Source organism: Lycium barbarum, chromosome 5, assembly GCF_019175385.1.
Source record: "Lycium barbarum isolate Lr01 chromosome 5, ASM1917538v2, whole genome shotgun sequence".
NCBI classification, from domain to species: Eukaryota; Viridiplantae; Streptophyta; class Magnoliopsida; order Solanales; family Solanaceae; genus Lycium; species Lycium barbarum.
The window spans coordinates 74,836,604-74,846,751 of NC_083341.1; the positions used below are offsets into that span (position 1 = coordinate 74,836,604).

General features: G+C 40.7%; 1 long non-coding RNA gene across 1 annotated transcript; it reads right to left on the reverse strand.

Annotated features, from left to right (window-relative positions):
• Positions 1-5,851: 5,851 nt before the first annotated feature.
• Positions 5,852-8,518, reverse strand: LOC132642523 (uncharacterized). Its single transcript, XR_009583218.1, has 3 exons — positions 8,169-8,518; positions 7,402-7,452; positions 5,852-6,186 (listed from the first exon to the last, which is right to left on the reverse strand). It is a non-coding gene; the product is annotated as an uncharacterized LOC132642523 (long non-coding RNA).
• Between the last annotated feature and the right edge of the window lie 1,630 nt (positions 8,519-10,148).

Below are 10,148 nucleotides of genomic sequence, written 5' to 3' on the forward strand. Positions count from 1 at the left end.
CAATTGGCAAAAGAATAAGGGCCCCATGCAAGAAGCCAAGAAACCATTTGTGAAGAATTCTCAAGTTGAGAAGCAAGTTGACAAGCAACCTACGAAGTTTGCTCCAAAAGAAGGAGGTGCGAAAACTCCTATTCAATGCTTTAAATGTCATGGCTTCGGTCATAGAGCAAGTGAGTGCCCTAATCGTAGAGCGTTTATTTTGAAAGACACTTATAGTGAGGATGAGGAAGAATGTGAGGAAGGGGATGAAGAGGGCAATCATGAGGATGAACATCATGATAGTGAAGGGGATGGTGTTGAAGGTGATGATGAGCCTATTGTACCTCTATATGTGGTGCGACGAACCATGATAAGTAAAGCAATGGATGACCCAAGTCAACGGGAAAATCTCTTCCATTCCAAGTGCATCATTAACCAAAACACTAGCATCATGATCATTGATAGTGGGAGTTGTGCCAATGTTGCTAGTACCACCCTTGTTGATTTCTTGAAACTTCCCACCACCCGCCATGACAACCCTTACAAACTTCAATGGCTCAATGAATGTGGTGAATTGAAGGTGACTAGACGAGCTATCATCAAATTCGCGGTTGGGAAGTATCATGATGAGGTGTTGTGTGATGTTGTTCCCATGCAAGCGTGTCATCTTCTACTTGGCCGACCATGGCAATATGATAGGTCCGTCAACCATAATGGGAGAACTAACCAATACACCCTTGGCCACAATGGTGCCAAACATGTCTTGAATCCCATGACCCCCTCCCAAGTGGGTGAGATCTATAACAAAATGAGGGAGTTAAAGGAGAAGGGACATGGTGCATTGCAAAAGAAGAATGTGGGGGACGAGGGAGTAGAGGAGAGTAGTTCTCAAGAGTTGAGTGGAAAGAAAGGAGAGCTTAGAGGAAAAACTAAGGTGTCGCTTTTGGCGAATTGTGGGGAAATTAGGGAGGAATTGGGGGAGCGTCACCCGGTGATTCTCCTCATGCATAGGGACTATGCATTGCACACTAATGAACTAACCCCTTCTTTTCCTAGCTCTATTTCTTCTCTTTTGCAGGAATTTGATGATGTGTTCCCAACGGAACTCCCAAAGGGGTTACCACCCTTGAGGGGAATTGAACACCAAATTGACTTTGTTCCGGGGTCTCAATTGCCAAACAAGCCAGCTTATAGAGCTAACCCGGATGACACTAAGGAGCTTCAAAGGCAAGTGGATGAGCTCCTTGAAAAGGGAGTTGTGAGAGAAAGCATGAGTCCTTGTGCTGTGCCCGTGATCTTGGTGCCAAAGAAAGATGGATCATGGCGCATGTGTGTTGATTGTCGGGCCATCAACAAGATAACGGTAAAGTATCGCCATCCCATACCCCGTCTTGATGACATGCTTGATGAGTTAAATGGTTCATGCATATTCTCTAAGGTAGATCTTAGGAGTGGGTATCATCAAATCCGGATGAAACCCGGAGATGAGTGGAAAACCGCATTCAAGACCAAGTTTGGTCTATATGAATGGTTGGTGATGCCTTTTGGTCTCACTAACGCTCCTAGTACTTTCATGCGATTGATGAATCATGTGATGAAACCTTTTATTGGCAAATTCGTGGTTGTTTATTTTGATGATATTTTGGTGTATAGCAAAACCATGGATGAGCATGTTAGTCATTTGAAATGTGTGTTTGAAGTGCTTAGACAAGAACAACTTTATGCCAATGTTGATAAATGTTCCTTTTGTGTGGATGAAGTTGTTTTCTTGGGATTTGTCGTGAGCTCAAGGGGGGTTGAGGTTGATGAATCCAAAGTAGAAGCCATAAGAAATTGGCCCACTCCAAAATCCATTGGAGATGTAAGAAGCTTTCATGGCTTGGCTGGTTTCTATAGGCGTTTTGTTAAAGGATTTAGTACCATAGCCGCTCCTTTGACCGAGGTAATCCGAAAGGACAAACCTTTTTCTTGGGGTGTGGAGCAAGCTAATGCCTTTGAAACTTTGAAACAAATGCTTAGCTCCGCACCATTGTTGCAATTACCCGACTTTGACAAAATATTTGAGATTGAATGTGATGCAAGCAAAGTGGGTATTGGAGCTGTTTTAATGCAAGACCAAAAGCCCATAGCCTATTTTAGTGAAAAACTCAAGGGAGCGACTTTGAATTACACTACCTATGATCTTGAGTTGTATGCCTTGATTCGTGCTTTGGGAAATTGGCAACACTACTTGTGGCCTAAAGAGTTTGTAATTCGGACCGACCATGAGTCCTTAAAGCATCTTAAGGCCCAAGGTAAGTTAAACAAAAGGCATGCCAAATGGGTTGAATTCCTTGAAACCTTCCCTTATGTAATCCAATACAAAAAGGGAAAGGAGAATGTAGTGGCGGATGCCCTATCAAGGAAACATGTTTTGATTAATACCTTGTCTTCCAAATTGATGGGTTTTGAAAGCTTGAAGACATTGTATCCCGAGGACCCCGTCTTTGCCAAAATCTTTCTAGATTGCGAAGAATGGGAAAGGGAGAGGTGGATTAGGGATAGGTCTTCTACTTCCTATTCCAAGTTTGATGGTTTCTTGTTCAAGAACAAGCGACTATGTGTGCCCATGAGCTCTTGGAGGGAGTTATTTGTGAGAGAGGCACATAATGGGGGATTGATGGGACATTTTGGGATTGATAAGACTTTGGGGATTCTTGAGGAACAATTTTATTGGCCTCATATGCGGAGGGATGTGGCTAAGATTTGTGGCCAATGCATTGAATGTCGCGGCGCCAAGTCTAGACTCCTTCCCCATGGTTTGTATACCCCTCTCCCCACCCCTCAACAACCTTGGGTTGATATTTCAATGGATTTTGTGTTGGGTTTGCCTAGAACCAAAAGGGGTAAAGATAGCATCTTTGTTGTGGTTGATCGATTTTCTAAAATGGCTCATTTCATTGCTTGTCATAAAGTTGATGATGCTCCTCATGTTGCCTCTTTGTTTGTTGAACATGTGGTAAAGTTGCATGGTATTCCCAAAACCATTGTGAGCGATAGGGATCCAAAATTCCTTAGCCACTTTTGGAAAGAATTGTGGGGACGACTTGGTACTAAATTGTTGTTTTCTACCTCTTGTCACCCACAAACCGATGGCCAAACCGAAGTTGTCAATAGGACCTTGGGTTCTATGCTTAGGGCCATGGTTAAAGGAAAATTAACATCTTGGGAAGATCAATTGCCTTTGGTTGAATTTGCTTACAATAGAGTCATTCATAGCACTATTGGCATGTCACCTTTTGAAGTCGTTTATGGTTTTAACCCCCTAACCCCTTTAGATCTAACCCCTTTATCTCAAGATGTTGTGTTGAGTTTAGATGGAAACAAACGAGCCGAGGCCATGAAGAAGTTGCATGAGAAGGTGAGGCTTCACCTTGAGAAAAAGAATCAAGAAATGGCCAAGAGAGCAAACAAGGGCCGCAAACGAGTTGTGCTTGAACCGGGTGATTGGGTTTGGGTACATTTCCGAAAGGAGAGGTTTCCCAACAAAAGAAAGACCAAGTTGATGCCTAGAGGAGATGGTCCATTTGAAGTACTTGAACGACTCAATGATAATGCATACAAAATTGATCTTCCACCCGAATACCAAGTTCATAACACCTTCAATGTGTGTGATCTCTCTCCTATGGTGGTGCAAGATGTTGATCCCTTAAATTTGAGGACAAATTCTCTTCAAGAAGGGGAGAATGATACAACTCGAATGGCATCAAGACCTTTTACAAGGAGCCAAGCGAGGGAACTTCAAGCTATGCAAGCATTGTTCATGAGGAGGGACATACTTGAATACACTCTAACACCTTCCCGGGGATTGCAAGTGTTCATGATAGCATGGGAGGATGGTTTGGAGAAGAGGTTGGAAGATGGTCATACTTTCAATGTGACTATTACTTGAAGATTTGCAAATTCAAGTTTTGTTCCCAAAAGAAGACACCCAAACAAGGCCCTTACTTCATTAAGGGTAAAAGTGTAATAGTGTAGTTGTCTTCTTTTGAACCTTAGTATAAGTAGTAGTCTATTTCATTTGGAAGACTTAGTCTATGTTGAATATTGATGTCTTGAAATTGTGAACTCTTTTGAGTGTTGAGAGCTTGCTAAGCTAGAGATTGTGAATCTTGTGAGAGGATTGGTTATTAGGGTATCAAATCCCTATTGGTCATCCTAAGAGTTTGGTGCTCTTTAGTTCCTAAATTAGAGGTCAAGTTAATTCAAGAACTTTGGTTGCTAATTTGGGTCTTTAGTTGTGTCAAATTATCTATCCTTTATGTTTCTTGTCCTTTTTCTTCATTTTCGTATGGAATATTGTATCAATTTGCCTTATATCAATGTCACAATCACCCCTTTGTGGTTGTTGTCGTCCCTCTAAATTCTGGGCATGGGCTTGTATTCAGGAAATATCCATCCCTTCTTGCAACGAAGCCGTCAAACAATCTTTGAAAAAATGTGGCCCTAAGCCACTCACAAAACGAAGCACTCTGTCTCCCATATCGGTCACCATAGTCGGGGCATATCTAGCCAAAGAATTAAATTGAAGGCTATATTCCCAGGCACTCATACTTCCTTGCTTCAAATTTAGAAATCTATCCGCTCTAGCTCGGCGGACCTCGGGTGGCAAATAGTGACGAATGAAAGCATCTACAAATTCTTGCCACACGGGAGGTGGCGCATTCTCTTCTCTCGATGCTATCAAATTATTATACCATAATACCGCCACATCTCGGAGTCTATAAGATGCCAACTCCACGGATTCAGTTTCGAAGGCATGGACAATCCTTAATGTTCTTAGCATCTCATCAATAAAACCTTGCGGGTCTTCATCCGGCTTTGACCTGAAAAACTCCAGAGGATTCAAACTTATAAAGTCTCGGGCTCTGGTACTAGCTGCCGGATAACTTGAACTCATATTCTGTCGCTGCGCCTAGGCGGCAACCAACTGTGTCAATAAATGAATGGCCTCGGTCACTTGTTGACCCGAAGCAACCGGTGAAGGAACTGGACCTGAAGCTCCTCCTTGTTCTTCTACATTAGGCGGGGTAGAGGAAGTATTAGGCAGGGCCTCATTATGTGACTCTCTCTCTTCTATATTCATTGGCGACTCTCTTTCTTCCCGCCTTTTTGTCGTAGTCTTGTCCTTCTGGGCAGCTGTAGCTTTCCTCTTTGGCGGCATTGCTGAAATCGTAACACACTATCAAAAGGGGAAAAAAATCTTATAACAAGGCTCTATCGCACGATCTCATAAGAAGAAAGATGATCATTTTTGCTAAATGCCCTGTAGCCTCCTGTTTATTAGCGTGGCGCGCAACACACCACAAACAAGACTCTACTAGACACGGCTCGTAGACACTTCCTAGGACTGAACTGCTCTGATACCACTTTTGTCATGACCAGGCTAGGGGCCCCGACGGGTACCCGGGGCTAACCACCGAGCACCACTCATTCTACCGCTTATCAGACTCATTAAATATTCTTTTATTAAATTCATACTCACATTATAAGAAAATCACCTTTCCTTTGAAAACGTGAATACTTTTATAAGCATAAGCCTTTCTGCCATCAAAATAATATATATACATGATAGCAATCTCGTGAGACCATATAACCCACACTGCGTATCTACGAGCCTCTACTAGAGTACTAGACCTGTGGACGGGACAGGACCCCGTCGTGCCCAAAATACATATACATGAATATACACAAACGATTAACCATAAGCACCTCCGGAACAATGGAGTGCTCTCAAATCAGCTGACAGTTACTACGGGTCTGGATCAAGATGTCACGACCCAACCCCGTAGGCCGTGACTAGTGTCCGTGCTGGACACCCAAACGTACCCAATAATCCAAACCAGCAGACTAGCAGATTATATAAATATAAAAGTCAGTCGACATTACTAGTGTCATAGAGGAACATATATAACACATGGAAGCCGATAAGGCTATCACAAATCATAGCAACCTAAAACATATACAGAACCCACATGTATGTCTACAGACCTCTACAGAACATAACAGAAACATAAGACAGGACAGGGCCCCGTCGTACCCCTGAATAGCGTACATATATCCAATAGCAGCAGACTGTACCAGAGTATAGGCTCTGGACAAAAGAGCGCTCCAGAATAGCAGAATAGGTGTCCTAGGCAGGTGGGTCAGCAAATCTGTAGTCTGTACCTGCGCGGCATGAAAACGCAGCCCCCGAAGAAAGGGGGTCAGTACGAAATATGTACTGAGTATGTAAAGCATGGAACGTAGTAAACAAAGTCATAATCGGAACAGGAGGTACAGAAAAATGAACGGAATATCCAGATTAGCAAAATGCTGATCATAAAGCATAAATAGTACTTACAGGAAACGTATGTCATACCTGGTCCCATTAGGGAACAAAATCATAACCGGAACAGAACGTACAGAAATGTGAGTGAGATGTCCAGAGTATCAAATGCATATTTTCAAAACATGAAGAGTATGTACAGAAACATATGCCATATCATATCCGGCCCCTGCCAAGGGACTCGGCAGACAGAACGTGGTCACCCCCCGACACTGGTGCCACAACACATAAGGATCAGAAAAGGGGAATAACCCCGTAACATAGCATATCATATTAGATGGCCATATCAGATCATATCAGAACAAGCGTACATGACACAACATACTCCACAAACCCATGTACGCGTATACCTGCCCCCTCAAATCGAGGCACGGCGAACAAAGGATCACGCTTGACAACATATCCTGGCCCGGGCTCAGTGGGGGAAACATTGAGGCATCCACGAACGGAGTAGTGAGAAACTAAATGCACTAAAAATACCATATATATATATATATATATATATATATTTCCAGAGACTCAATGAGGCATATCGAATGTCAAATCAAATCAATGAAATCGGACGGAAACATAGTAAGTAAATTTAGATGTCATAACGGGTTACGGAGGCATAATCTATCCGAGATCGTTTTCAAGATTCAAAACAATTTATAAGACTTAATGAAATATTTAAAATAGTTTTTATTTAGTAGATAAAGGAGTAGTTAGAGTATCTCTAACGAAAACGCTCGAAGACAAGTCATAGACACATAAAGGGTAAAATTGGAAATAGTGGGCCCACCTCGGAACCAATGAAGCGGTGGGCTCAAATTACGTATTTTTAAGCTTATGGGGTCACCTACAAAGGTTCTAGGACATTCCATAACTTCCTAAGCAATTTGGGAAAAAAATTCATAATTTTTCATCAAAGCATACTTAAGGAATTCAATTTTATTGAATGAAAAAGCGACGATTTCAAACGCGGATTCCGATGGACAGAATATTCCCCAAGGCGTAAATCCAAGCCTAGTACATCTAGGACATGCCAAGAGAAGAATCGGGATATCTTTACATACCTTTCTTGCCCTTTACGCTTGCCAAAACTCAAATCCCGTTTCGTCCAAAACCTACAAATGGTCACATTTACCAATTTACTATTCATAAGACTTAAAATTTCAACCTTGACCAATTCTTGTCTATAAAAATTTGAGCAGCATCTCCCCTATATATATATCATCCCCGAGGTTAAAACTCGGCTAAAACAACAACAACCATACCAACAACAATATATACAACATCAATAATCGACTAGGAACGCATTCTAGCGTAAATAGTCTTATTTTCCAAATAATGCGACAATTCCAAATCCAACTTTGCACTTACAATCCGATATCAATATTTTCATATTCACATACTAATATAAGACCATTCAAACATAAACCAAAAGTATTCCAAGCTATATAGTCAATATTCAACAATTCCATCAACTTCCATATTCAATCCAAAATTCTTATATATGCAACAAAACCATTCCAACACATTTTCTACTTACTAATTCATCTCCAACAACAATCTACCACACGGCCAACATGGCTTCTTTCCAATTTCATCCAATTTTCATTCAACTTCCATTTCCAATACAAATTCCACAATAACCACAACTAGTATACAACTTAAAATTCAACTCATATATGTATACAACATATATACACCCATGGCTACATATATAATATATATACATACCCACTTTGCAAACTTCCATATTTCCATAAATTCTACTCATTTCTACATACTACGACACAAACAAACCTTCATAACATAAGAAAAAGGAATTGATTCTTACCTTGTTTTTATGAAAGTAGCAAATTCTTCAACATCTTATTGTTCCCATGCTCCTCTAACTCCAAACAAAATTATATTCGTGATTATGCGTTGCCCGGACTTCGATTAGTACTTCGTAGCTTGAAATTTCACTCACAATCCTCACTTTTATGTGAGATTTAGGCCCCTTTTTGTTGCTGAATTTTCTGGAAAATTTGAGAAGTTTTTAGATGATAAAAATGGGGGTTTGCCCCTTTTTATAAGGGCTGAAACGGCGTCACTGTAGCTACAGTACTGTAGCAGTGCTGTAGCGTACTGTAGCAGTGATGTTTCTGCGCGACAGTTCAGTTTGTAGCGTCTATAATTCTCTACTCCGACGTCCGATCGATGAGCGGTTTGTTGAATCATAAACTAGACTTGACGAAATTCATTTTAGGCTTTTGAAACGCCTTAAAACTCCAAATATGCATAGAGATATACCCCTCCAAAGTTGACTAAAAATCTGTCCAGCATTTCTCAAATTTTCGTCGAACTTATTTTCTTCAACTTGATCGATCTCGAAATATTCCGAAACCCTCCATACATGATATTTATCACTTATTATACATGATAATGACCATATTCTTGTGTTTTAAAATACTCTTTCCCGATTACGACTTACAAGATCATAATCATCCATTATTTAAACAATATACTTAATAATGCCTCATTCCTCATACTCCAAAGTTGTTTTACCTAGTCGTAACTCGACATTCTTACATTCAAATTTAACAGTGTTTCTTCGAAGTACGGGGTGTAACACAAGATCACCTCCCTGTCTACCTGTGGCCATGAACACAACGTCCAAAGAAAACGGACGTCAGTACGAATGTTGTACTAAGTATGAGAGGCATAAAAATAATAATACGTCGATGAAATAAATGAAGCATCAATATGGAACATCTGTATCTGACTGTCAATCATAGAAGAAATAATGCATGCTGGCTTACTCATAATCATTATCATGTCATAACGCATAAATATATGTAAGCTGCCCGTCCATATCGGACCGGTGTGACAATCAATAATATCAGCCTGCGTCCAGGCCTCCCGCGTTCGGGGTATCATCTCATGCCGCCCACTAATGGTGTCTGCCCATGCCATCTGGCCATGGTGTATACGCTGCCCGCCTTAGCGGTGACTGCCCGGCCTTATAGGCGCGGTGTTATATCAGCATCATAATATGCTCATCATAGTATGCTCATCATAATACATGCATAAAGACTCAAGGACAATTATACTTTATCGGGGTGACGTAAGGTCGTGATCCCCCGATTTCATTATGGAGCATTCATTGACATTCTGCCTCACCTTGAAGGAAATAATACATAGGGCGAGTGTAAACAATAAATGACATCATTAACGTGATAGGATCATTATATCATGAACTCTAGAATATCCATACTTTAACTTATCATCATCATTATTGGGCTCATAACATATCTCTTATCTCATGTAGCTATTTATGAACATAGGCTCATAGTTTTTCCGGAATGTAAGAAGTTCATGAAGAGGAAGGAAAGCCATACTATAGGATTCATGCCATATAAAGAAAGGACTAGCCTCACATACCTTTTACGTTTAACTACTCTATCGCTTGCTTGTTCTCCTTCAATAGCCACGTTTCTACCTTCAGGAGAATTCACATTAACGTTAGTTAGTCGACTATAAGAACGTGTTACTACTTCTAGGAAAAATTGGACAGCACCTCCTTTGTTTCTACTGCTTTTTCCATATTCTATATCAACTCCCAAGTGTTCATAACAACATTCACAATATCGCAAACAACAATCATCATTTATCTACATTTACCACAATTCACCATTTCCCTTCAATTTCTCCACAATTGTGGTTATAGCTCATTATCGGATTTTCTCGTATATAATACTTATTCCATGGTCTAAATGTTGTTTATAACATATCCACAATCACAACATATCAACACTCATGATTCGCCCTAACC